The following is a 27941-nucleotide window of genomic DNA, read 5'->3' as shown; positions in this document are numbered from 1 at the left end:
CATAGTATCAATTCTCCCCCCGCCCCCTAGTCCTGGGGCTTGAACTCAGTGCCTGGGCATTGTCCCTGAGCTTCTTTTGCTCAAGGCTAGCACTCTACCACTTGAGCCATAGCACTACTTCTGGCCTTTTCTGTTTATGTGGTACTGAGGAATCGAACCCAGGGCTTCATGCATGCTAGGCAAACATTCTACCACTAAGCCACATTCCCAGACCCAGAGTATCAATTCTGTAAGAAAGAATGCAAAGAAATGTACTCACCTGAAAAACTTTTAAACCACACAGTAACATAATAAAATACTTCAACATGAGAAGTGTTGATACATATATTTAAGTGCAAAAAATTACTAATGTATAGTACAATGCCAGTAGAATTAAATGTGTGTGTGTGTGTGTGTGTGTGTGTGTGTGTGTGTGTGTGTGTGTGTCTGAGTGTGAGTGTGTGAGAGAGATATCAAAATATTGACAGTGCTAATCTCTGGGTAATGGATGATCTTGGGATGACCTTTCTTTTTTATGCTTATGTTTTTTATTACAAACCACATTTTTCTGTTGTAGCATGTTTTCCAGTTTGTCTATATTCTATATATACAGTTTTTATAATTAAGGGATTTTTAACAGGTGCCAGGTGTCAGTGGTTCATGTTTTTAACCCAAGTTACTTAGAAGGCCAAGATTGGGAAGATCATGTTTTGAGGTTAGCCCGGGCAAAAAGTTTGTTTACATGATAGTGTGAACCTATCATTCCAGCTACATGGGAATGATACATTGGAGGACAAAAGTGAAACCATATCTCAAAAATCATCAAAGCAGAAAGAGAGGTGTAATTCAAGTGGCAGAGCACATGTCTAGCAAGTAGGAGGCCCTGTGCTGAAACCCTACTGCTGCCAGAAAAAAATAATGTGTTCATCCTATATACTGTACTTTCTGTTCCTAAAGCAAGCTTTAAAATACCTAACATGGCTGTTAGAGTAAGAGAAAATTGAGGGAGTTCTCTATGTAATTAGCCTTAAGTATTAATTCATTGAGATAAATTTCAGTACAGTTTTATAGAGATTTGTCTTTGTTTTGCTTAGAGAGGTATATTTGAAGCTGGGTGTCAGTGGCTCATGCCTGTAATCCTAGCTATGCAGGAGCTGAGATCTGAAGATAACGTTCGAAGCCAGCCTGGGCAGGAAAGTCTGTGAGACTCTTATCTCCATAAACTACTCAAAGCCAGAAGTGATGCTGTGGCTTAAGTGGAGATGTGCTCACCTTGAGTAAAAGAAGGTCAGGGACAGTGCCCAGGCCCAGAGTTCAAGCTCCAGGACCAGAAAAAGAGAAAAAAGAGGTATATTTGAATACATACTTTAGCCACACTTTGAAAAACTGATTTAGTGCTTTAAATATTTTTTGAAGTTTTTCATTTTAAAAAAGTTTGGTGTAATTTACATGTAACAAAACATACAGGGACTGGGAATGTGGCTTAGTGCTGTAGAGTGCTTGCCTAGCATGCATGAAGCCCTGGGTTTGATTCCCCAGTACCACATAAACAGAAAAAGCCAGAAGTGGCACTGTGGCTCAAGTGGTAGAGTGCTAGCCTTTAGCAAAAGAAGCTTAGGAACAGTGCTCAGGCCTGGAGTTCAAGCCCCAGGACTGGCAAAAAAACAAAGCATACAGATTTTAACTGTACAATTCAATAATTTTTGGAAAATATCTGTTGGTATAAATGTCCATACTGATATAAAACCATATGTAGGACATTTTTATCATCCTGGAAAAGTTCCTTCATGTTCCTTCTTGTCAGTTTTTACCATTCAGAGATAATGCCCTTTCTGATTTTTACTAACCATACACTACTCCTGTCTTTTCTAAAATTCCATTAAACAAAATCAAGTATTTTCTATTATGTTTAGCTTCATTTGCTCAGCAGAATTTTGAGATCCATCCATGAAATATAAATTAGATAAATATTCTTTATTTGGTATTGCTGAGTAATATTCTATATGAATGCCACAATCTGCCTGTCCATTGTCAGGTTGACAGATGTATTCAAGATCTGACTATTTAAAAAGTAAAGCTGATTGGTTTGTAGCTGTGTCATAAACCTTGCCATGCCATCTGCTTCCCTTTTCCTGTCTTACAGGGATTGCAAAGCAGGCATTTGTCCTGAAGTTAAGGGCTGGCTTCCAGGAGCTTTGAACTAGGACCACCACAGAGAGCATGAAGAACAAACTGAAGCAGGCCTCCAAGGTCCAGACATACATCTCAGGAAACAGAATAGCATCAACTGAAATCTCCCTTTATAGAAAGAAAGGAAAGAAAGCCTCTAGAGGGCTCAGTGTACCCAATTAGGGTCCAAGATAGCAGCTATCATATAGGACCCAATTGTAGCAGTTGTTATTCAAAAAGTCAAGCTTTAAGTTGACTGAGGGTGGGCAGATGCTTCCTCCAGCAAGCTCTGTAACTGCCACTGAGAGCCTGATCTGTGTTCCTTGCTCCTGGGCCTTCTGGGCTTGGAAATACCAAGATGTCCTTGGTGTGCAGCCCCCGTCTGTTCTTCCAGCTATGAACAACATAAAAAAAACAAGCCAGATTTAGTTGGGCACGGTGGTACACACCTGTAATCCCAGTACTTTGGGAGTTGGAGGCAAGAGTATTCCAAGTTCCAGGCCAGCCTGGGTAAAGTTAGCAACCAAACCTAGTTCAAAAACAAATATAGGGCTGGGAAGGTGGCTTAGTGGCAGAGTGCTTGTCTTGCATGCATGAGGCCCTGTGTTCGGTTCCTCAGCACAGAAAAAGCCTGAAGTTTTGCTGTGGCTCAGGTGGTAGAGCACTAGCCTTGAGCTGAAGAGCTGAGAGACAGCACCCAGGCCCAGAGTTCAAGCCCCATGACAGAATATATATATCACATACACACACATACCAAAGGGTAGTACACTTGCTTAGCAAGCACTAGGCCCTATATGTGTGTATATATGTATATATGTATATATACACACATGTGTGTGTGTGTGTGTGTGTGTGTGTGTGTGTGGCAATTAAAAAATTAATTTTTAAAAAAACGCCCAGGAAAAACTAGGGAGCAGAATAACCAGCAAAGTAACAGACTCAGTGAAGGAACATTTGTCCTGGGAACAATGTACAATGTGGAGGGGACTGCTGGCTGGCTGAGTCCAGTACCAAGCTTCAGATGATTGATCTCCTGATCACAGGTATCAGCAACTCTGGTCAGAAAAACATCTTCATGGCAGTGCACTCTCATGGCATGAGTTTTACCGTAAGTTCAGACATATTCCTCTGATAGGTAGAAAGCACTTCCTCTTTGGTCCTGCCATTTCCCTGTCTTAAGGACACACACAATTTTCCATCTATAAGCTAAATAAATACTTGTGATTCTTCCTCCATATTTCCTCAGCTCTCATGGTACTCAGTTCACCTGAGCTCACTGTCAAGATACAGAGGGAGAGAGGGCAATACCTGAGGATAAAGGCAATGTGCATGCTCTTTGGTTGGTGGTAGCACAGAGGGGAATGAAGGTCAGGAGGCTGCAGTCTATTTTGTGACAAGAGAGGGTTTAGGCTCTCAAATCCAGAACTCAGAGGTGATGTACTAAGTACCCTGAGTACATGATAGCCACTTGGATCTGTGGACTTTGCTTTTAGATTGTATTTGTACTCTCTCTCATACGTGGTTATATTTGTTTATTTGTCGTATAGTACTAGATATAAAACACAAGACCTACAACTTAGTGGTAGAGTGGTAGAGTGCTTGCCTAGCATGCATGAAGCCCTGGGTTTGATTCCTCAGTACCGTCTAAGCAGAAAAAAAGCCAGGGGTAGTGCTGCGGCTCAAGTTGCAGAGTGCTAGCCTTGAGCAAAAGAAGCTCAGGGACAGTGCCCAGGCACTGAGTTCAAGCCTCAGGACTAGCAAAAAAGAAAAAGAAAAAAAGATATCAAGTATAAGCAATGAAAAAATGGACAAATTGGGATATGTCAAAAAACCCTTTGTATACCAAAAATATTATCAAATGGAAATACAGCTTACAGAATGGAAGAAAATATTTAGAAATCTTCTAAGGGCCTGGTATTCAAACTTTTAGAACTGAGTAACAGGGACAATGAAATCAAAATATTAGCACAAAATTTGAAGATGTTGTTCCTAAGAAGGTACACAAATAGTTGTACACAAAAAGATATTCATGTATGGGGTATTCACACGTATATCTTCAGGAGTGTGGTAGGGCCAGAGTACAGAACTCAAGGGGAAAAGGGTGAATTTGCAGCAATGGAGTTCACTGGACGCTGATGACGATGAACTATATAACTCTTGGGTGGAGATGGGAGGGAGAGACTAGGAGAGAGTGAGGAAAGGGAAGACACTGTATAAAAGGAAATGTACTCATACCTGGTGCATGTAATCCCTCTGTGCATCACCTCTATAATAACAATAAAGTAAAAAATAAAAAGATATTCAGCATTATTAGTCATTAAGGAAATGAAAATCAAAACCTCAATGACAGGCCACTTTATACTCTCTAGAATGACTATAATTTTATTATATTAGTGCTGGCACTGGAGCTTGAACTCAGGGTCTCATGCTCTGGCTTGGCTTTTTCATTCAAGGCTCGTACTGTACCACTTGAGTCACACCTCCAGTTTCAGCTTTTTGCTGGTTAATTAAAGAGTCTCATGTACTTCCCTGTTTGGGCTGGCTTTGAATTTTAATCCTCAGATCTTCCCTCCTGAATAGCTAGGATTACAGGCACAAGCTCCAGGACCTGTGTGTGTGTGTGTGTGTGTGTGTGTGTGTGTTGTATGTGTTGTGTGTGTGTGTGTGTGTTGTTGTAAAGACAAATTACAAATGGAACTAGGAAAATTAAGGGGCTGTGTGAGTTGATATAGAGGAGAATGATGAAAGGAGTGACATTGATTAAAATGCATTATACTAATAAATTGACATGGACTTGAAACAAACCCTTTGTACAACTACTTAAGATTTTTAAAAAACTGGAAAAAAAGAAAATTATAAGCATTGATGAGAATATGGAAGAAGTTAAAACTCTTGTATTTTGTTGATGAGAATGTACAATAGTGTAGCTATTGTGGAAAACAGTGTAGTAGATCCTCAAAAAGTTCAGTATAAGCTGGGCACCAGTGTCTCACACCTGTAATCCTAGCTACTCAGGAGGCTGAGTACTGAGGATCACAGTTCAAAGCCAGACAGGGCAGGAAAGTCCCCCTGAGACTCTCATCTCCAATAAACCACCAGAAAACTGGAAGTGGCACTGTGGTCAAATGGTAGCATGCTAGCCTTGAGCACAGAGAGGCTCAAGGATAGTGCCCAGGCCCTGAGTTCAAGCTCCAGAACTGGCACACACACAAAAAAATGTTTTCAACAAATATTTTTAAACTGATGTTCATAAAAGTACTATTAGCAATAGCCTGAAAGCTGAAATAAACCAAATACCATCAGTGGGTGAATGAGTGTACAAAATGGGATATATTTATTTACTTTTAGCCACAAAAAGGAATGAAGTTGTGACACAGACAACAATGTAGATGAAATTTGAAACATTGTGTTAAATAAAAGACAGGCAGGCTTAAAGGGTCATATTATATGATTCCATTTATTCAAAATATCCTAAAGAAATAAGTCTATGGACACATAATGCATATTTAGGTTGTCAGAAGGCTTTTTTATGCCATTGAATTGTCCATTTGAAAATAACTAATATAAGCCAGGTGCCTGTGGCTCATGCCTGTGATCTAGCTACTCAGGCAGCTGAGACCTGAGGATTGTGGTTCAAGGCCATTCCAGGCAGAAAAGTCTGTGAGACTCTTATCTCCAACTAACCACCAGAAAACGAAGTGGCACTGTGGCTCAACTGGTAGAGTGCTAGCCTTGAGCTGAAGAGCTGACGGACAGTGCCCAGGCCCAGAATTCAAGCCCCATGACCAACAACAACAACAAAAATAACTAATATTAGGTTAGGAAAATTTTACCTCAATTAAAAATTACATCATGGGCTCAAGTAATGGTGTGCTCTCTAAGCAATTGTTAAGACCCTGAGTTCAAAACCTAGTGACACACACAAAAAAATCGACATCGTATGGTTTCTGTGATCTCACAGATACCCGTGGCTTCGCTGTCATAGTTACCTTGTGACTGTTGGAACCCATGTGCTTTGTAACATTAGTACATTGGGAAGTTCATTCCAGCTGTGGGCAGGAAATCTTGAAGACAGATGATCCTAAGTGGGTTTCTTCCTGTAATAATTAAGGAATATAGTTATGCTTTTTTATTTCTATTTGTTGAAGCTTAGAAAACACCATGGATGCACCCTGAGTTATTTTAAAATGTAATCTGGTAAGATAATGGCTTGTTTCTTTATTTAATTTGAAAAGGCATATTTAAAATAACTTACTTGAATGGAATACTTTTTGGTTTTATGAAAATGTATAGTATTTTTTTGTGTGTTTGTGCCATTCCTGGGTCTTGAACTCAGGGCCTGGGTAGTATCCCAGTTTTATGTTTGTTTCTTCAGAGATATGTTATGTTGCTTGCCTTGCATACTCCTACCTGATTTCTCTGATGTCATTCAGGCTAAAAATGTATAGACATGAATAGAACAAAGCTAAGTGGTCTATAGTGGATGGAACCTACAGCTTTCCTGCATGTTGCTGTCAACTGGACTAGGGAATGAAAGAAATACACTGCTTTGGCTGGGGGGTAGGGAGGAGGTGGTGTTACCTCACCTCTTTAACAAGTGTAAGGCCCTTTGTCCAAAAAAGAAAGTGTGAGGCCCTTAGCAATAAAAAGAAAGAGAAAAGGAGAAAAGAGAGGAAAGGGGGAAGGGAGGAAGGAGGGAAGGAGGGAGGGAAGAAAGGAAGGAAAGAAGGAAAGAAGAAAGGAAGGAGAGAGGGAGGGAGGGAGGGAGGGAGGGAGGAAAGGAGGGAGGGAAAGTTCTACCTTGCTTGTGCAAGGTAAACATAGCAATATACCTGAAATAAATATAATAAGCTGAAGTAGTAAGTAAATAAGAGTAGTCAGCTTAAAATAATTATTGCTTCTGATCTTCACAAAATTAAAGATTTACTTTTTATTTATAGGATTTTTTTAATTAAAAAGGGCATCTTTTAAGTTATGGAGAATTTGAAATTAGATATTAAAATAGTTGATTTGGCAACATTTTCAAGAGATAATTTAAGTAGACATTCCAGGACAGCAATTTTTTTTTTAAAGATAGATGGATGACCCTTTAGCTTACTGTAAAATTATATATGCTTAGAAACTCTACCTATGAAAATCAGCTTAGCATATAGTATATTTTAATATATGACATGCGTACATACTTTTTTTTTTTTAATGTCGGTCATGGGTCTTGAACTCTGGATCTGGGCACTGACCCTGAGCTCTTCAGCTCAAGGCTAGCGCTCTACCCACTTGAGCCACAGTGCTACTTCCAGTTTTCTGGTGCTTTATTAGAGATAAGAGTCTCACCTGGCTTTGAACCGTGATCCTCAGATTTCAGCCTCATGAGGAGCTAGGATTACAGGCGTGAGCCACTGGCACCCAGCATACTTGACTTTTTTAATGCCTCATTTTTCTTTTTAATCTGAGCACTTTAGAGTAATAAAATCTACTAACTGAGGTGATTTAGAAGCGTTGTATATGTTCATGTTGTTAAAGCTCTTAGAACAGTGCTCAATGCACAAAGATGAGAGTATGTTAAACATGTAAGAATGCCAGTAATAATTAGAGATAATTTGATAAGTGATATTCTTTTGAGGGGCAGGCCTGTTTGTATTCACAGATGCTTATATAGTCCTGCCTTTCTATAATGTACCATGATCTAGCTATCTAATTGAAGTTTCAAGACCTTCTGGTATGCTCACTTTGAAGCAATCTTACTGCTAATGGGCATTTTAATCAAACATAATGTTTTGAGATAGGAATAAATAGCTGAAGAACAGTAGTTGTTCAAGAGTTTCCAAAGCATTTAAAAAATCCCATGAAGGATTTCTAGATGGGGCTGGGAATGTGGCTTAGTGGTAGAGTACTTGCCTAGTATGTATGAAGCCCTGGCTTCAATACCTCAGTACCATATAAACAGAAAAAGTCAGAAGTGGCTCTGTGGCTCAAATGGTAGAGTGTTAGCTTTGAACAAATGAAGCACAGGGACAGTGCCCAGGCCCTGAGTTCAAGCCCCAGGACTGGCAAGAAAAAAAAAAGAACTAAGGACCTGTGGAGGTTTGTTGAAAATGTGTTATGTGTGGGGTTGGGAGAGATGGAGGAGAATGATGAAAGAGGTGACATTGATCAAAATGCGTTGTATTCATAAACTGACATCTTGTGAATTCAAACCCTTTGTATAATTAAAGATAATTTAAACATAAATAAGAAAAAATAAAATGTTTCTGATAAAAAAGAAAACCGAGTCTTAACTAAGTTACAAAATATTTTTTGTCTCATTCACTAAAAATTACTGTGTACCCAGTGTTAGCATTGGGCAAAGTAAGGATAAAGATCAGAATAAAAGAGGAAGGGATATAGTTCCTTGTGATAGAGCTCAAGAGGAGGAGCCATTTTTGTACCTCTGGAACCCATGCAGGGGTGGGGGGTGGGGAGCAGAGGGAACAGGGCTTTGAATGAAGACCATCAGAGAGTATTATATCTTGAAGGATGTGTATTCTTGGAGTTGTAAAGCCATACATCAATTACTTGTTTCTGCCAATCCACCTCAAATATAGCTAGGAGAGAAGGATCAAAATTCATTGTTGGAACAGTGTTAAAGGTTTAGGTTTGGGTGGGAATGTGGCATCGTGGTAGAGTGCTTGCTTAGCATGCATGAAGCTCTGGGTTTGATTCCTTAGTACCACATTAACAGAAAAAGCCAGAAGTGGTGCTATGACTCAGTTGGTAGAGTGCTAACCTTGAACAAAAGAAGCTTGGGGACAGTTCCCAGGCTCTGGGTTTAAGCCCCAAGGCTGTTTCCCCTATTCCCCCATTTCCCTCCCCCACAAAAAAAAAGGTTTAGGTCTTATTAGATCATCTTGTAAATTACGGGTTTGTATTTTAATAGCCTTATTTTGTTCTTTCTACCTGCTCTTCGTGTACAGTTGTGAAATGAATTAGGAAAAGATTTCATTTCATAAATAGTTTCCTTTCTCTCATCTTCTCATAAAGTAATGCTATGGTGATTCTTTTATAGGACTGAGTTGCAACTGCAGAAGCAACAAGCAACACTGAGAAGATGCGTGCTGGCTAAATTCAGTGGAAAAGGAAACTGGAAAAGACAATGGAGTAAGGAAACAATCTTTCCCAGAAAAATAATGTGCTGCTAAGTTTTAACAAAATTCTTGCTCCATCAATTACAAAATTGTGTAATGCCTGAGTTGTTAATAGCCACATAAAATCTTTGTATTGCTTAGAATTTCTTTACTTTCTCCACTCTCCTTTTCTTTTTATTGTTGAGCTCTTTGGTCAAATGGTTCATTTTTTAATTTTAATTTTATTGCCAGTCCTGGGGCTTGAACCTTGGGATCTGGGCTCTGTCATTGAGCTTCTCTGTGCTCAAGGCTAGAGCTCTACCACTTGGGCCATAGCACCACTTTCAACTTTTTCTGAGTAGTTTATTGGAGATATGAGTCTCACAGACTTTCCTCCTGGTTTTGAACCATGATCCTCAGATCTTAGCCTTTTAAGTAGCTAGATTTACAGGTGTAACCTACCAGCACCAGGCTTACTTTTATTTTTTTGTAAATCTAAAAACCCATATTGAAAGTATAGTTTAGTGGGTTTTTTTTTTTAGATCACTCACAGGAACTGTTATACCTTCATCTGACTGCTGGGTACTGTAAAGGCAGAGTTCTGTGTTTATCTCTGTGATGTGCATGTTTGGGTGAGGCATCAGTATTTAGGCTAGTGTAAAACTTACACTTTGAAGACTAGTTTGCATACCAGTTATTGAAGCAATATTTTCAAGTACATATCTCTGGAATCTATTTTTCTTCAATACTGAAGAAAAATGTACTAACAGTCAATATAAATAGATTTCACTCTGATTAAATAGATAGGCCCTAGTAAATTTTTTTTATTATTGTTGTTTTTTGTTGTTGTTTGCTAGTCTTAGGGCTTGAATTCAAGGCCTGTTGGCTGTCCCTGAGCTCTTTTTGCTCAAGATTCTACCACTTTGAGCCACAGCTCCACTTCTGGTTTTCTGGTGGAGATGAGATTCTCACAGACTTTCCTGTCCAGGTTGGTTTTGAACCATGATCCTCAAATCTCAGCCTCCAGAATAGCTCAGATTACAGACATGAGCCACCAGTACCTGGTTTGAGAAAGTTTTTCTTTTACACACATTTTCTTTTCTTTTTTTGTTGTTGTTTTGGTCAATGGTAGAGCTTAAACTCAATTCTGGGTGCTTTCTCTGAGCTCTTGAGCTTAAAGCAAACGCTCTACCACTTGAGCCACAGCGCCACTTCCGGTTTCTCTGTTAGTTAATTGGAGATAAGAGTCTCACGTACTTTCCTGCCTAGGCTGGCTTTTGAATTGTAATCCTCAGATCTCAGCCTCCTGAGTAGCTAGGATTACAGGTGTAAGCTACTGGCACCCAGCACTATGCACACGTTTTGTAAAGCTTTCTCTCATACTGACTCTATCCTGCCTGTTTGAGTTAATTCAGAAATGCTCCTGCTTCAAAGCTACTGTACTTGTTCCCTTTGCCTTAGACTCTTCTCCTGCCAGAAATTTACATGGCATCTTTCCCTTTTCACCTTCAGATTTCTGCTCCAAAATGACTGAATCATTGCTGGCACCCTCAATTGAAAATGATTCATTACTACATCATGAAATTACCCCTTCCTATATTATTTTCTCTCTAGCACATATTACTGTCTGACTACTACACAAATATCTGTTTGATTGGCTTTCTTTCTGCCTTCTCCCTGTATAACCACACACCTTCCTTGCCTGAGTGGCTGAAGAGTAAAATCTTTATTCTCAGGAACTCAAACAGTTCTGGAAAGTAGATGCTCAGCAAGTATTTGTTGAAAGAATGAATAAAGCATACTTGTTTTAGGAGGAGGAAGTAAATTAGGAAGCCACATGTTTGTATTGAAAATAATTACTAGTAGAGGAGGTGTATTTTGATCAGAGTACATTGTTCATATGTGGAAATCACTATGAAACATCTTTTTATAACTAATGTAGAACGAGAAGGAGAGAATTGCTTACACAGGGGCCGGGAGTGTAGCTCAGTGGTAGAGTACTTGCCTAGCCTATACAAAGCACTGTGAAATAAGCAGGGAAAGGAAGGAGAAAGGAAAATAACAGGGAAAGCATTATGGAAGAAGCATCTTGGGTGGCATATTAAAGTTCTAGTAAAATAACTCGTTATCTAGAAAGTAATTTAAAGCCACTTTAGGAATATGAATGATAGATTAGATATTTATATTGAAAAACTGGCCATGAAATATTAAACAGAAATATCTAGGAAAGCTTTGGATGATATATGATTGGGAGGCAGGCAAACAAGACACTGGTTCACAAAAGAAGATAGTCTTTTAAAAAAAAAAGAAGGTAGTCTTAGGAGAGAACCACAAGGTGCAATACCCAGCTGCCTGTTCATACTTATATAAAATAATATACATACTGAAACAAACTCCAAAGATATGGAAACAAAGGACTTTATTTTTTTTCTTTGTCTGATGACTCTGTATTCTTTACCTTACATACATACGGTATATTCATGTGCACATCTGTAGGAGGGTGGGGGGAAGGCACAGAATCTGAGGGAAAAGGGTAAAAAAATGCAGCACTGGACAGTGATGAAAGTGAACTATACAACTTGTGGGTGGAAATGGGAAGGAGGGAATGGGAGAGAATAAGGGAACAGGTAATACTCTGGGAAGGAATCCTGTTGTATAGCACCTCTAAAACAATAATCAAGAGAAATTTTAAAAAGAGAGAGTGGTTCAAATGGAAAGAGAAATTGCATGGTTTGGATAGAAAGAACCAGATAGGCCCTAGCAATCAATGCCTGTTGATTCAGGGACTTGATAGGATGGGAATGTATGTAGATAACTAAGGTTGCAGCAGGGACAAACTAACGGAAAGAGCAACACCAAATTGGAATAACCAAGAATTTTGTTTGATACCCATTTCTGTGCTTACTACTTGGTGACACTGAGTAATCTTTCCTTGCTCTAGTTTACCTCATCTCTCCCACTCCACTCCTATATATGAGGCATATTCTATACATCATGCTTTTTCTATTCTACATTTAAGATTTTTTTTTGGTCGGTTGTGGGGCTTGAACTCCAGGCCTGAGGTGCTGTCCCTCAGCTCTTCAGCTCAAAGCTAGTGCTCTACCACTTGAGCCACAGTTCCATATCCGGTTTTCTGGTGGTTTATTAGAGATCAGAGTCTCATGGATGTTCCTGCCCAGGTGTGGCTTTGAACCTCGACCCTCAGATCTCAGCCTCCTGAGTAGCTAAGGTAACAGGTGTGAGCCACTAGCACCCAGCTTACATTTAAGATCTTTTAAAATTAAACTATTATGTTCAAAAGCAAATACCATTTGACTCAGCAATTGCATTTATAGGAATTTACTCACACATGACTTATTCAGGTATGCAGCTAGCCCTGTACTACCTCAGCTTCTATTAAAGGCTCATGAATGGTTCCCACCTTGGACAGAGACTGAGATCTCTCATTGCTATCAGTCTGTTGTTCTGTAGGTCACATCTCTCTCTGCTGCCTTGGTTGGTAAGTGCCTACTTTTTGTCAGAACTACAGTTGTTTGAAGACAGGAGCTAACTATATCTTCTGTCAAGTTTCTTCTTAAGAACTTCTTCCTTACAGTGATTCTTCTCCTACCACAAATGGTTATACTTTACATTGCATTTTTTTTAACTATTTAGATAGTAAAATATATAGTAGTGGGTATATCTACTTGGCTATACATTGAAATCACCTGACTCCACCCCTAAAGACTCTTTTATCTGGGGTGAGGCATGACTATTAAAAATTTAAGAGCTAAAAAGCTAGGGGCCAGTGGTACATGCCTGTTAATCCTAGCTACTCAGGAGGCTGAGATCTGAGGATCACAGTTCAAAGCTAGCCTGGGCAGGAAAGTCTGTGAGATTCTTTATCTCCAGTTAACCATCAGAAAACCAGATGTAGCACTGTGACTCAAAGTGATAGAGTGCTAGTCTTGAGCAAAAAAGCTCAGGGACAGCTAGCTCCCAAGCCCTAAGTTCAAGCCCCACAACAGACCCCCACACACAATGTTTTTAAAGAGCTGTCTGGATGATTTTCAGTCTTGAAGACCAGGAAAACTGTATTTTTTATATTGCTAATGATTTTAATTGCATTAAATCCTATCATAACCATTCAAGTGATTTCTTTGTGTTTTATTACAGTGTTATTACATGTAAAAATATTTTGTCTGTGCCTCTCTCATCTCCATAGATGTTATGGTGAACATAGTAGTGTGTACCTATAATTCTAGCACTAGGAAGTTGTAGGCAGTAGGATCACAAATTTGAGTCAGCCTGCACTGCTTAGTGAGACCTACCTTCTTAAATAAATAAGTAGGTGTTAGATTTTACCAATTTTTTTGTTATCTGTTAGCATGACACAATTAAAATTTTAATCTGTTCTTCTGCTATTATCCTTTAAGTATTTGAGCATGAATTCTGTCTACATGTTTTTCTCTTTTCATTTTTAAGCCAATTTTAGGATCAGAGTAGTAGAATAAATTAAATAACCTATATCTTGACCTATTTTAGGTATGATTTCTATAATATGTAGATTATTTGTTTCCAGAGAGTTTGAAAGCACTCATTAATAAGTCATAAAAAACTAGCTACTGGGCTGGGAAGGTGGCTCAGTGATAGAGCCCTTGCCTTGCATGCATGAGGCCCTGGGTTTGATTCCTCAGCACCACATAAAAAGAAAAAAAAGACTAGCTACTTTTTGGGGAGTATAGTTATTTGATTTTTAAAAGATGTTGGTCTAGCTGGACAATGGTGGCTCACACTTATAATCCTCACTACTCCAGAGGCTGAGATCTGAGGATCACAGCTCAAAGCCAGCATGGTGGGAAAATCCTTGAGACTCTTATCTCCAGTTAACCACCAAAAAGCAGAAAGTGGAGCTATGTCACCTTGAGCAAAAAAGGCTCAGGGATATCACCCAGGCCCTGAGTTCAAGCCCCAGGAGTGGCACATGCATGTACACACACGCGCGTGTTCACGCACGCGCGCACACACACACACACACACACACACACACACACACACACACACATACATACACAATATGTTGGTCTAATAAGGTTTTTTAGGGCTGGGAAGGTGGCTCAGTGGTATAGCGCTTGCCTTGCATGCCCGAGGCCCTGGGTTCGATTTCTCAGCACCACATAAGCAAAAAAAGAAAAAAGCCGGAAGTGGTGCTGTGGCTCAAGTTGTAGAGCGCTAGCTTTGAGCTGAAGAGCTGAGGGACAGTGCCCAGGCCCAGAGTTCAGGCCCCATGACCGGACCAAAAAAAAAATAAAAAAAGGTTTTTTATTTTACCAGTATTAGAATTTTACATTTTAGGGCTGGGAAGGTGGCTTAGTGGTAGAGTACTTGCCTTGTATGCATGAGGCTCTGGATTCAATTCCTCAGCACCACATAAGCAGAAAAAAAAGCTGGAAGTGGCGCCGTGGCTCAAGTGGTAGAGTGCTAACCTTGAGCTGAAGAGCTGAGGGACAGCGCCCAGGCCCAGAGTTTAGGCCCACGACTGGACCCAAAAAAAAAAAAAAAAAAAGAATTTTACATTTTAATAGAAAAACTATCTCTTCAATTTTATCAGCATTTATAATTTTGTTACCCCTTTTTGTCTCCTGTTTTTCCAGTTATATGAGTTTCTTTCTTGTGATTACATTTACCAGAAGTTTTTCATTGAACTATAAAATTAAAAACATATAAGAGGAAAAAAAAGAAATATAAAAAATACAAAGGATATAAGAAAATGTTAATTTCCCATTCACCTCTGTTCCTCAGTCAGTTACACTTTCATAGAGAAAAACTCCCACTAGCATCCCCTGCCAATTTACTATGGATCCTTCCAAGGTACTTTTTTGTTGGGGGGGGGGGGCCAGGGGTGTTGTGGGGCACTTGAACTCAGGGTCTGGGTGTGCTGCCCCTGAGCTTTTCTGCTCAAGGCTAGTGCTCTCCACTTTAAGCCACAGCCCCACTTCCAGTTTTCTGGTGGTTATAACTGGAGATAAGAGTCTCATGAACTTTGCTGCCCCAGCTGACTTTGAACTGTGATCCTCAGATCTCAGCCTCCTGGATAAGCCAGGATTACAGGCATGAACCACCGGTGCTCAGCTCCAAGGTACTTTTTTTTTGTTCTAAAACATTTGATTCTTATTTGTTTGTTTGTTTTCAGTTCTGGGGCTTGAACTCAAAGCCTGGGCACTGTCCCTGTGCTTCTTTTGCTCAAGGCTAGCACTCTACTACTCGAACCACAGCATCATTTCTGGCTTTTTGTGTTTATGTGGTACTGAGGAATTGAACCCAGGACTTTATGCATGCTAGACAAGCGTTCTACCACTAAGCCACATTCCCAGCCCTGGTTCTTTTTTAAAAATGTTTCTCTAAATACTTTTGTTTGTCTCTCAAGATTATTAGTTGCATATTGTATATTTTCATAATACCAAAAGTGATACTTGTTCTGTATTTTTATTAATAGTCCATAAGTTTATCCCCCTCTCATTTTCTTTTATGACATTACTGGGTTTAAATTCAGGTTTTTGTGCTTGCTAAGCTGATACTCTTATCACTTGAGCCATATCTCAGCCTAGCTTTTTGCTAGTTATTTTGGAAATGAAATCTGTGGAGTCTTCTGCCTGGACTGACTTCAAACTCAGCCTCCTGAGTAGTTAGGATTACAGATATAAGCCATTGGATCCCAGCTCCTTCTTTCTTTCTTTCCACAAGGCTGGCTATAAATTTATGATTCTTCCTCTGCCTCCTGAGTGGTAGGAATACAAGTGTGTACCACTATGCCTGGCATGTGTAGTGATTTGGTTTAGTTTTCTAACTTCACTGTTATTTCAAAGCTTATCTTTTGAAAACAAAATACTGTTGGTTGTCTCTTTTTAAACTATCTTGAAGATTTATCTCTGATGTGATAATTTATGCTCTTAAATTTATGGTCACTGTTATATTTGTTATGCTTTCTCTCTATATATATCTCTTTTTATATTTTTGTGTTTTATTTTTTGCTTTATGCAATATTCTTCGCTTCCTTTTAGTTTTTAAACACATTTTAAAGGTGAATAATCCTTTGAGTTCTCCTTGTGCTAAAAATAATGCATGTTTCTATATTTATTATCATCAAAGCAGAAACAGTAACTTTCCATCCATTTTAGGAAATTCAGTATGTCCCTTTTATGATATCCTCTCATTTTCTTACCCTACCCCACCCCATATTTTTTTTCTTTTCTTTCACAGTTCACATTTACTTTATGAGATGTACTAATCCTGAACTTCAACCTTTTACCCCTAAGTATTTGTTTTTTTATAGACACTGATTGACAGACAAGGTGATATAAAGATAAGGATGTTTCTGTCCCTGACTTCAAGGTTCTTTTTCTGGTTAAGGAAGAGGCATATTATAGAAACCTACCAACCATGGCAAAAGATGTGATGTACCAACAAATATGTTGTATTGGTGGCAGAAGAGTGAGCGACATTCAGCAAGTTGGTAAAAGGCATTCTGTTTGTAACTGTGCATAGGCCAAACTTATGAGGATGAACCTGCATGGCACCTCATCTAGGAAGAGTGGCTAGAGAGGAGATTTGACAAAAGGAGGTTAGAATCAGTTTTGAAGCACCTTGAATGCCTAGCCAACAGGTTTCTGATTGTATCCTATAGGCTACACTGCAGACGTTTGAACAGGGGAGACCATGTTTGAGTTCATTCTTAGAAAAATAACTCCAAGCCTGGCACCAGTGGCTCACACTTGTAATCCTAGCTACTCAGGACACTGAGATCTAAGGATAATGGTTCGAAGCTAGCCAGGGCAGGATCCTCAGAAGACTCTGGTCTCCAATTAATCATTCAAAAACTGAAGTGTGGCTGTGGCTCAAATGACAGAGCACTATCCCTGAGCACAGAGAAGCCCAGGAACAGCGCCCACGCCCTGAGTTCAAGCCTCACAACCAGCAAAAAAAAAAGAAGGAAAGAAGGAAGGAAGGAGGAAAGGAAGGAAGGAAGGAAGGAAAGAAGGGAAGAAAGAAAGAAAGGAAAGAAGAAAAGAAAGAAAAATAACTCCAAGGTGGGCACTGGTGGCTCACGTGTGTAATCCTAGCTACTCAGGAGGCTGAGCCAGCCTGGGTGGAAGGCCTGAGAGATTCTCATCTCCAGTAAACTACTCAGAAAAGGCTGGAAGTGGCACTGTGGCTCAAGTAGTAGAGTGCTAGACTTGAGCTGAAGAAGCTCAGGGACAGTGCCCAGGCCCTTATCTCAAGCCCCAGGGACCAGCAAAAAGAAAGAAAAAGAAAACTAACTCCAGGTGCTGTGTGAAGCATAGCCTGCAGGGAGAAAATTAACTAAGCTTGTGTGACAGTTCTTCCTGGCCACTTTAACAAGAAGGCATCAGTGAGGATGGAGAAGAGAAGGTAGGATGTTTTGAGACAGAATCTACAAACACAAGCTGGCATGAAGGGATTGGGAATAGAGGATGCCTCTGAAGCCTTTTGGTTTCTTAGTTTTGGAGAACATAATGATTGGTGGTCAAACTATTGACCAGCTTTAGGGGTAAGATAAAGAGTTGGAGAGGTGGTACAGAAGTTAATCTAGGGGCTGGGAAGGTGGCTCAGTGGTAGAATGCTTGCCTTGCATGCATGAGGCCCTGGGTTTGATTCCTCAGCACCGCATAAGCAGAAAAAGCCGGAAGTGGCACTGTGGCTCAGAGTGGTGGAGCGCTAGCCTTGAGCTGAAGAGCTGAGGGACAGCGCCCAGGCCCAGAGTTCGGGCCCCATGACCAACTATAGTCATCATCATCATCATCATCATCATCATCTAGAGAGAGGTAGAGGAGAGTTTATCTTAGGTCTTGTTGAATTTAAGAAATATAGTGTTAGGATTACATCTAGGAGCAGATGGAAGTGTGAGTTAGAAGATAAGGCTTGGGACTAATTTGTTCCAATGGAGATACTAAAGCCGTAAGAACAGATAAAAAAATCTTGCCCAAGGAGAACATGTGGGCAGAAAATTAAAGCACTTACAAGGTGCTGGTGTCAACATGCCTGTAATCCTAGCTACTCAGGAGGCTGAGATCTGAGGATCATAGTTCAAAGCCAGCCCAGGCAGGAAAGTCCATGAGACTCTTATCTCCAATTAACTATCAGAAAACCAGAAATGGAGCTTGGCTCAAGTGGTAGAATGCTAGATTTGAGCAGAAGAGTTCACGGACAGCGCCCAGGCCAAGTCCACAACTGACAAAAGTCAGAAATGGAGCTGTGGCTCAAGTGGTAGGTAGAGTACTAGCCTTGAGTGGAAAAAGCTCAAAGACAATGCCCAGACCCTGAGCTCAAGCCCCATGACCCATAAAAAAAGTATTAGGATGGGCTCTTAGTAAAGGCCAGGCTCTGCTATATATAATGTGTGCAACATGCAGTGGCTAGAGCTCTTCAGTTGGCTTATAAGCCAAGCCTCAATGCCAAGTCAGTGGAGGAGAAGAAAGCAGAAAAGTGGTGTGGAAGAGATGAGGTGATTGTCTAAAAGGGTTGTGGGGCCAGCAGGGGCCTATACTCAGAGGTCTATAAGGAAAAGCTAAGCCAGTTGTTTGTTAGGAGAATAAGCAGCACCAGTATGCTCTGTTCCCACAGAGTATGCAAGTCAACCTGCCCTGGACTCAGATGAGGAAATGTAGATGTATTGCTGTCCTGGGAGACTGTGTGGTAGAGTGATAGGAACACATGGTCCAGGGGGTGGCCTCCGTGTTGTTCACGTGTGATGGGGAGAGGGCTTCTGATTTGCTCCCTTTCCCCTTGTCTTGAGGACTGTGTATCCTAGTGTCTTGTTTCTATACTTCTGTTGCTGAATAATAATAATTTTAAAAAAGAAACTACCAGTTACCTTTTATGTAAGCTACTGTGTTTAACTTGTTTTCTTGAAATGTTCTCTTTTCCTTATACATTCTGTTTCTTGATATTTCCTTATACATTCTGTTTCTCGATATTTCCAGGCTGTAGACACCCTGTTAAGTGACTTGTTTTAATTGCTAACTTACTTTTGTATGAGACCCTAGGAGCTCCTAGGGGTCTCTTTTCTTAGACCATTTTTTTTCTATTTCAGTATTTTCCTCAATTGAACTTCCTCCAGTTTTCTAGTTCACAGATTGTGTGGTCTCCACTTGATAGTGAGCTCACCTAGACAACAGAAGGATATGATACTAAAAGCATGGGCTCTGGTTCCAGGCTGTCCAGGTTCAAATCTTTGCCCTGTCCACTATTGTATAAGTGAGCTTGGGCACTTTATTAGTCCCTAACTGTCTCAGTTTACTCATTTGTGAATTGAAGATAAGTAGCTCCTGTCACACACAAATAAAAGAACTACAACATGTGAAATACTCTTGGAATGGTGTCTAGCATGTGTGTTCTCCACCATTGTTTTTACTGCTTTATAGGACAATAGAAATGACCTCTTTCTCTGATCTTTTTCTTTTTGATGCCAGTGCTGGGACTTGAACTCAGGGCCTGGGTACTGTCCCTGAGCTTTTTTGCTCAAGGCTAGTGCCACTCTACCATTTGAGCCATAGCTCCACTTCCTGTGTTTTTGGCAGTTAATTGGAGATAAGAGTCTCACGAACTTTCCTGTCTAGACTGGTTTGGAACTGTGGTCAGCCTCCTGAGTAGCTAGGATTACAGACCTGAGCCACCTGTGCCCTGCTTTGTTTTTTGGACCATAGAAACAAGTGATAAATTTACAGATATTTAGAGTTTTACTTGTTGAATTAGAAATAGACAAATCCTAGAATCAGGGAGTACTCAGTCAAATTTGCTTTCCATCCACCCCCAATACTAATGATTGAATTCAGTGTCCCTGTCCTTTCCCTTGAGTTTTTATGAAGTTCTGAAATGAGCAGTTTTAATCTTGGTCCAGATGTGGCATCTGGAGTTGCCAATGTCTACTGTGTGACTTTACTTTTTCCAACACGTATTTAATTGATGTTTTTAAGAAACAGGCTGTAAAACTTTTATTTATATCTTACAGTATAATATTTCTAAAAATGTTATTTTTGTTTTTGTAGCTGTCCATTTATCTCATTGCAAAAAACATTTTAAAATTTATATATGCCTATCATTTCATTTGCTATCTATTTTATTTTGCTGAACTAAATTTCTAAAATATTCCAGGTGGTAATAGTGACCTATATTCCTTTTTTTGACATTTGGCTTAGAGGTAAATGATATCATCTTATCTATATGCCAGTTCTCTTTCTTAATAGTGTTTTTTTTTTTGTATTATGAAGGTGATGTATGGAGGGGTTACAGTTACATAAGAAGGTAATGAGTACATTTCCTTTTGAATAGTGTTACTCTGTTAATAGTGTTTTATTGAGAATAAATATTATCAGATTCACTGTGTTCATTATCAGAGTCTTTTGGTATTTCTCATTTAGCTTTGATTTTGCATCGAATTTATCTGGAATTATAATTCAATGCAAGGCCTAATCTTGATCAACTTTGTTATGTGTTTATTTAGTTTTGGTGGTACCAGGGTTTGAACTCAAGGCCCTATGGTTATTAGGCTCTACTACTTGAGCCATGCCTCCAACTTCTATATTGTTTATTTTTCCAGTCTCTAAAAAAATTTCTCTGTATTAAGTCAACATTGTTACTACTACAGGATTTTTGTTGGATTTCTGTTCATTTGTTTTGGTGCCAGTCTTAGGGCTTAAACTCAGGAGCTGGGTATTGTCCCTGAGCATTTTTGCTCAAGGCTAGCAAAAAGGCACCTCTTGAGCCACAGCTCCACTTTCAGCTTTTTTTTTGATAGTTAATTAGAGATGAAAGTCTCACGGACTTTCCTGCCTGGGCTGACTATGTACCACAGTCTTTAGACTCAGTCTCCTGCGGTGCTAGGATTATAGGCGCGAGCCACTGGTGCCCAGCCTATGCAGTATTATGGATTTTATTGGGCTTTTTAAAGTGATGCATCTTAATCTGTATCTGGTAGTACATGCCTAAAATCCTAGCGCTAGGGAGACGAAGGCAAGAGGAGAGAGAGTGCAAGGCCAGCCTGAGTTACATAGAAAAGAAAAAAAGAAAGAGATGATGAGAAAAGAAAAGAAAGAACAACATGCTCTTTGTAAAAATTTCACATAGCATAATAGTTACAAGCTAAAGAATAAAACACATTTCACAGCCATGTTCTTCACACACAGAATAATTAATGTTGGGTTTATTGTGAATCTTTACATATTTTTTCTATGTAGTTTTACATATATAGTTTTTCTTTCTTATTTTCTATCTTAAAAGTACTTTTACATTTAATAGTAGGCAACTATTTACATCCATGTACATTTCTTCATTCTTTGTAACTTGTATAGAGTATTCCAGAGTATGGAGTGGTCATAATTTATTTAGCCAGTGATTCCTGATGTATTGTTGATTTTTTTACTGTTACATAACATCTTGTTACATGTTTGTATTTATATGTGTCATATAGGTTAGATTACTAAAATTTGAATTGTCAATCAAACATGATAAATAGAGTTAGGATTCTTAGTCTGTAATCCCCTATAGTTGTATGAAAAATGATGTGTATTGTATGTTGTGAATTTTCTAGAGTGAGATTGTATATAGATCAGATTCACTGCCTTCCCCTACCCCTCAAAAAGGGGAAACTATGTAACTCTAACCCCTCTGTACATCACCTTTATAATAATACAAAAATTAAAATTTTTTAAAAAAGGAAACTGTAACCTACAAAGTTAAATAACTTGCCTGAACTCTATGGTGGGACTAGGATTTTAGCTTATTATCTTGATATAAATAGTTTCGAAAGAAGAAAAAGGTTCAAATGGAACATACATCAAACTATAGTGCTAATCACTGAAGAGGTGATTATGAGAGCTACATAGATTTTTTTAATTTTTATTATCTTTAAGTAGTTGTACAAAGGAGTTCCCATTTAACAAAGCAGTTTATGAATACAGTGTATCTTGATAAAAGTCCTACTTTTCAACATTCTTACCCATCTTTTCCAACCCACCCCTTCCTTCACTCCTCTTAATTTTGTAGAATGTGCATTGAATTCTTAACTATATCCTCCCCCTTCTCTCCTCTTCATTCATCTACCCTTTTCTCCTTGACCCCACCCTACCCCTTTTGAGCACCTACCTCCTGGTATTCATTTTGTTGAACTGACTTTGCCTTTCTAAGGCATTATACTATTTGAATTCTCCCTTAAATCTATTATATTTCAGTTAATAAATTTTTATCCACTTAGATATCAACCCAGGTATTTAATTATAAGTTTAAAAGCTAAATTTAAGCTCCACATATAGGGGAAAATATGCATCCTTGTCTTTCTGAGTCTCACTTACTTCACTTAGCATAATTTTTTTCAGGTTTTTCCATTTCTTTAAAAATGGTGCATGGGCTGGGAAGGTGGCTCAGTGGTAGAGCGCTTTCCTTACATGCCTGAGGCCCTGGGTTCGATTCCTCAACACCACATAAGCAAAAAGAAAAAAAGCCAGAAGTGGCACTGTGGCTCAAGTGGTAGAGCGCTAGCCTCGAGCTGAAGAGCAGAGGGACAGCGCCCAGGCCCAGAGTTCAGGCCCCACGACTGGACCACAAAAAAAAAAAAATGGTGCAATATCATTCTTCTGATGGATGAGTAAATTTCATTGTGTATATATACCATATTTTCTTGATCTATTCATCCGTTGAGGGACATCTGGGCTGATTCCATACCTTGGCTATGGTGAATAGTACTGCAGTTAACATGGTTGTACTGGTGGCTTTACTGTAGCCTGATTTATAATCTTTAGAGTAAATGCCCAGGAGTGGAATTGCTGGATCATAGGGTAGTTCTGTGTTTAATTTCAGATTTTTTTTAACTTTGCAATGAAGATGGGTTATTGATATAAGCAAAAGAAAAGCAAAACTCACTAAATAAGCAAAATATAATAAAGTTTGTATGAAAGAAATAGTAAGGGGAAAATCATATCAACTAGTCTCTTTGGAGTTTTAAGGAGGGTAAACAAGGTTTGTGAATGGAGAGCCAGAAGTCCCTAACTAAGCTTTTGATAAAATTTACAAATAAACTACCTTACTGTGTTATTTATTATAAAGGGAAAGGTGATAAAAGGTAGAGAAACCACCTTGATCAAATGATCGAGATCACCAGCAATAAGACACATCAATATAATGAACACATGATAATATACCTAATACACATCATTTCTGTGGTATTTTTGCCAACAATGCATAGCCTTAATGTAATCTTTTTTCAGATTGATTTTTATTAGTATAAATTAATTTTATAAAGAAATAAAATGCTACATAATATAATTAAACTCTGGCAAATAAACAAGCAGGTACAAGTTTTGAGTTGTGGTAATTTTTTTTATTAAGTAGTTATACAAATTGGTTTCTGGGGGCTGGGAAGGTGGCTCAGTGGTAGAGTGCTTGCCTTGCATGCATGAGGCTCTGGGTTTGATTCGTCAGCATCACATAAGCAGAAAAAGCTGGAAGTGGCGCTGTAGCTCAAGTGGTAGAGTGCTAGCCCTGAGCTGAAGAGCTGAGGGACAGCGCCCAGGTCCAGAGTTCAGGCCCCACAACTGGCAAAAAAAAAACAAAAAAAAAACAAATTAGTTTCTGTTCTATAAGTCAGGTTATGAGTTATAATGCATGTTTATCATTGTTTTATTGATATTGTTCTACCTTTTCCCCCTTCCCATTCCTACCTCAAGTTACCTAGTTCAATTTTTACATAATGTACATTGGATATAATGTCTACATTTGTTCACCTGTCTTCCCAATCTGTTCCTCTGCCTCCATTACCATTCCCCAACATGTTATGTAATATAATATTAAGAAAGCATTAAACCGGAAGTGGCGCTGTGGTCAAGTGGTAGAGTGCTAACCTTGAGCACAAAGAGGCTCAGGGACAGCACCCAGGCCCTGGGTTCAAACCTCCTCCAATAAATAAATAAGAAAGAAAGAAAGGCTGGGCACCAGTGGTTCATGCCTGTAATCCTAGCTACTCAGGAGGCTGAGATCCGAGGATCGAGGTTCAAAGTCAGACCAGGCAGGAAAAGCTATGAGACTTTTCTCTCCAGTAAACCACTCAGAAAACTGGAAGTGGCGCTGTGGTTTAAGTGGTAGAGCATTCACCTTGAGCTGTAAATAGCTGAGGGACAGTGTCCAGGCCCAGAGTTCAAGCCCCACAACTGACAAAAAAAAAAAGAAAAAAAAAGGAAACATCAGGCAAATCCAAATCAAGAAGCAGTCATAAGAACTGGTTAAATGCCTTTAGAAAGTGTCAAGGAATTGGGCTGGGAAGGTGGCTCAGTGGTAGAGCACTTGCCTCGCATCCATGAGGCCCTGAGTTCGATTCCTCAGCACCACATAAGCAGAGAAAGCAGGAAGTAGAGCTGTGGCTCAAGCTCTTCCTCAAGCTCTTCAGCTCAAGGCTGAAGAGCTGAGGGACAGCGCCCAGGCCCAAAGTTCAAGGCCCCAGGACTGACCAAAAGAAAAAAAGTGTCAAGGTAGTGCTGAGGGATTTTCGGAGACTGCTGAAGACTAAGAAGAAATACTAAATACGTTGTGGATCTGGATTCTGGAACAGAAGATGACATTGGTAGAAAGAACTGATAAAATGAAAGCAAGATTTTCATTTGGTTAACATTATTAGGCACTCATTCTCCCTTTTGTCTTTTCTCCTCCACTCTTTTACTTCCTGTATTCTTTAATACCCCGTATTCCCTGACTTGTATTCTAAAAGTTTGCAAAAAAAAAAAGACATTTCCTGGTCTTCTAGCCCATCTGTCCTGTGTCTGGAGGGCTAAGGTGGAAAAACGGACATCTATTTAACAAGTATAAACATCCACATTAATGATGTGATAAAGACTAGTTCTTCTTCCCTAGACAGCACAATTATCTTTAGTACACTGTTTAAGCAAAGAAGAGAAAATAAAATGAATGGTTTTCTGATTATAAAATCCATTCTTTTTATGGTAGGAAATCATGAGGAACTCATAATATCTTCATGTTAAGCCTTCAAGCCATTTATTTAAAAATATTTAAAAATAGAGTATTTTTGCTTATATATAAATACTTATTAAGTATATTCTAAGTAATTTCTAGTATAATTAAAATTATTCATAGACATTTCACTTATTTATTTTTGGTGATACTAGGGCTTGAACTCAGGGCCTTGTGCTTGCTAGGAGGTGCTCTACTCTTGAGCCAGGCCTCCCTCAAGCCCCATTAGCATCATTTTATATAGGCATTGATACTTTATCTGTTATATGGACCATACTCTGATTTCTTGAATTTAATGTGTTTCTTGTAAGTAACATATAGTTTACATTTTTAGGTACTTTGCCAATATCTGCCTTTTAAGATAATTATCATTTTCTCAGTTAAAGTAATAAGGTTATATTAGGTCTTTAATATGTCATTATTTTTGTTTTCTATTTTCCATTTTTGTCTTTTCTTGCTTTTCTTTGGGAACCTACTTCTCGGAATCTTCTCCCCTATAAATATAACTGTTTTGGTTATTAGATTATGTCTTGATTTTGTTTCAGTTAACAAAACTTATTTATAAGGCCCTCAAGAAAACTAGGTACTTGTGGCACACATCTGTATAATCCTAGCTATTCAGGAGCCCGAGAGCCCATCTTTCAGACTTCTGTTCTGGTTGCCTCTGGTGTTATTTCCAGAGCTTATAATTGTGCTTGCAAGAATATGGGGGATGAGATGGGTTTAGACCATCTTGTTGAGACCTTGACAGTTTCTATTTAATCATTCGTCATCTGGGTAACATGATTGCTTTAATGGTAAATACTTTAGACATATGAAGCGGGTGGAGAGTTGGACAAGGAGACCTTCTAACAGACTTGAAATCTGAAAGACTTTCTTACTCCACAGACCCATGGGCTTAGGCCTGGTTAGCTGCCCAGTACAGGCTGTTACTCATCCATCTTTCTTGGCTGGTGATGTCAGTTCTTTGTGTCTGCTTTAAAGGCAGGCTCTTCTTGTTGTTTTAGGCTCACTTAATAATGCAGTAGTTTGTCATACTTTTAACACAATTGAAACAGAACTGTTACCTTTGTAGGAAAGCCTTTTCTTAGCCTTTTTGGTTGATACAATCTCCCTTTTGGCAGGAATTTTATTTAAAATTCAGCCATGCAACTTGTTTTGTGACTTAATTATAAGATACTGAATTTATGTGCACATTTTATTTCAAGACTGCAAAGTAATGACCCAAGTTTTTTCATAAATTAGTACCAAGTTTTTGAAATTTCCTCTTTATAAATGAGGGATTTGAGGTCATCTCAGTTCTTTTACAATAAATACAACTTTAAAAATCAGAGTGAGACGTTCTTTATATTGGAAGCCATGGGTCATTTTGTATAGCTTACAATAATAATTTTGCACAAATAATTTAAGGTTAAAATTACATACTATTTATTCCCACCCATTTCCTTTATTGGCTGTGACACACAGGAATTACGCCCATTGCTTGACTAACCTTTCTGACCTTTTGTTACTTGGCTATAAATTGACTTGGTTCTTTTGCAAAAACACTGGGGAGGGGGGAATCTTTTTGTTAGAACCCAGCCAATTCTGCTTCAGCCCAGAACAGTTTGTTCTCCTGAAGAAATGAGCCAGTTCAGTGAACAGAAAAACATAGCCATAAACTGGCATTGCCAAAAACTGCAAAAGCAATTGCCCACGTTCATTCCACAGAGCAAGAAACTTCTAAAGGATTGAGACTTCGAGGGAGAGCCATAGAGTTTTGAACTCCTCTGGCTTTAGGTAAATGTAGCTGATTCACTAGCGTGAGTCACAACTGCATAAAAAGGGTTTCTCTTCATGAGCTGTGGTAGTCACCAACATTTTAACGTTTTTAAATGGGAACATAAGAATTCTTCCTCACCCTGCTTCTACAGTCTCCTCACACTGCTGGAGCATGCATTATTGATCTATCCACAAGTCTAGAACTTTTGTTCAACAGTACACTCCCCAAATGACTCCTCTGTGTAGGACTGCGGGTTGTTCTGTTCTCTAAAGAAGACATTTATAGCTAACAGTAAATTATACAAAAACATGACAGCTGGGCTGGTGATCATGCCTGCTAGTGCAGCGACTCAGGAAGCTGAGATCTGATGATTGCAGTGTGAAGCTAGCTTGGGCAGGGAAATCTCTGAGATGCTTCTCTCTAATTAACCAGCAAAAGAGGCACAAGTGGAGGTGTGGCTTAAATAATAACATGCCAGCCAAGAGTGAAAAATAAATGAATGTGAGGCCTGCAGTTCAAGCCCTAGTACCACCACACACAACAAAAATCATTACATGATAGTGGGGCAGGTGCAGTAATTTAAAAAATGTACAAGAAGCCGGGCACCGGTGGCTCACGCCTGTAATCCTAGTTACTCAGGAGGCTGAGATCTGAGGCTCACGGTTCAAAGCCAGCCGGGGCAGGAAAGTCCATGAAACTCTTATCTCCAATAAACACTCAGAAAACAGAAAGTGGCGCTGTAGCTCAAGTGTTAGAGCACTTGATTGAGCTGAAGAGCTGAGGGACAGTGCTCAGGCCCAGAGTTCAAGCCCCACAACCGACAAAAAAAAAAATGTACAAGAGAAGTAAGGGCATTTTGAGTGGAGGTTGGAGATATATAGGAGTTTTTCAGATGGATCAAAGGAAAATATTGGGATCAA

At 39.2% G+C, this 27941-nt stretch overlaps 1 protein-coding gene across 2 annotated transcripts in view; it reads left to right on the top strand.

Moving 5' to 3' along the window:
- The window catches only part of Zhx3 (zinc fingers and homeoboxes 3), a 98850-nt gene that overhangs the window by 34891 nt on the left and 36018 nt on the right, over window positions 1-27941 (top strand). For both annotated transcript variants that reach the window (XM_042694698.1, XM_042694699.1), the window contains exon 2: window positions 9191-9282. The gene's annotated coding sequence lies outside the window, so the exon portion shown is untranslated. The remainder of the gene's footprint in view (window positions 1-9190; window positions 9283-27941) is intronic.

Source organism: Dipodomys spectabilis, unplaced genomic scaffold, assembly GCF_019054845.1.
Source record: "Dipodomys spectabilis isolate Male_0828 unplaced genomic scaffold, ASM1905484v1 ptg000175l, whole genome shotgun sequence".
Taxonomy (NCBI): domain Eukaryota; kingdom Metazoa; phylum Chordata; class Mammalia; order Rodentia; family Heteromyidae; genus Dipodomys; species Dipodomys spectabilis.
Note: the sequence above shows the minus strand (reverse complement) of the source record. Positions and strands in the feature narration are given on the sequence as shown.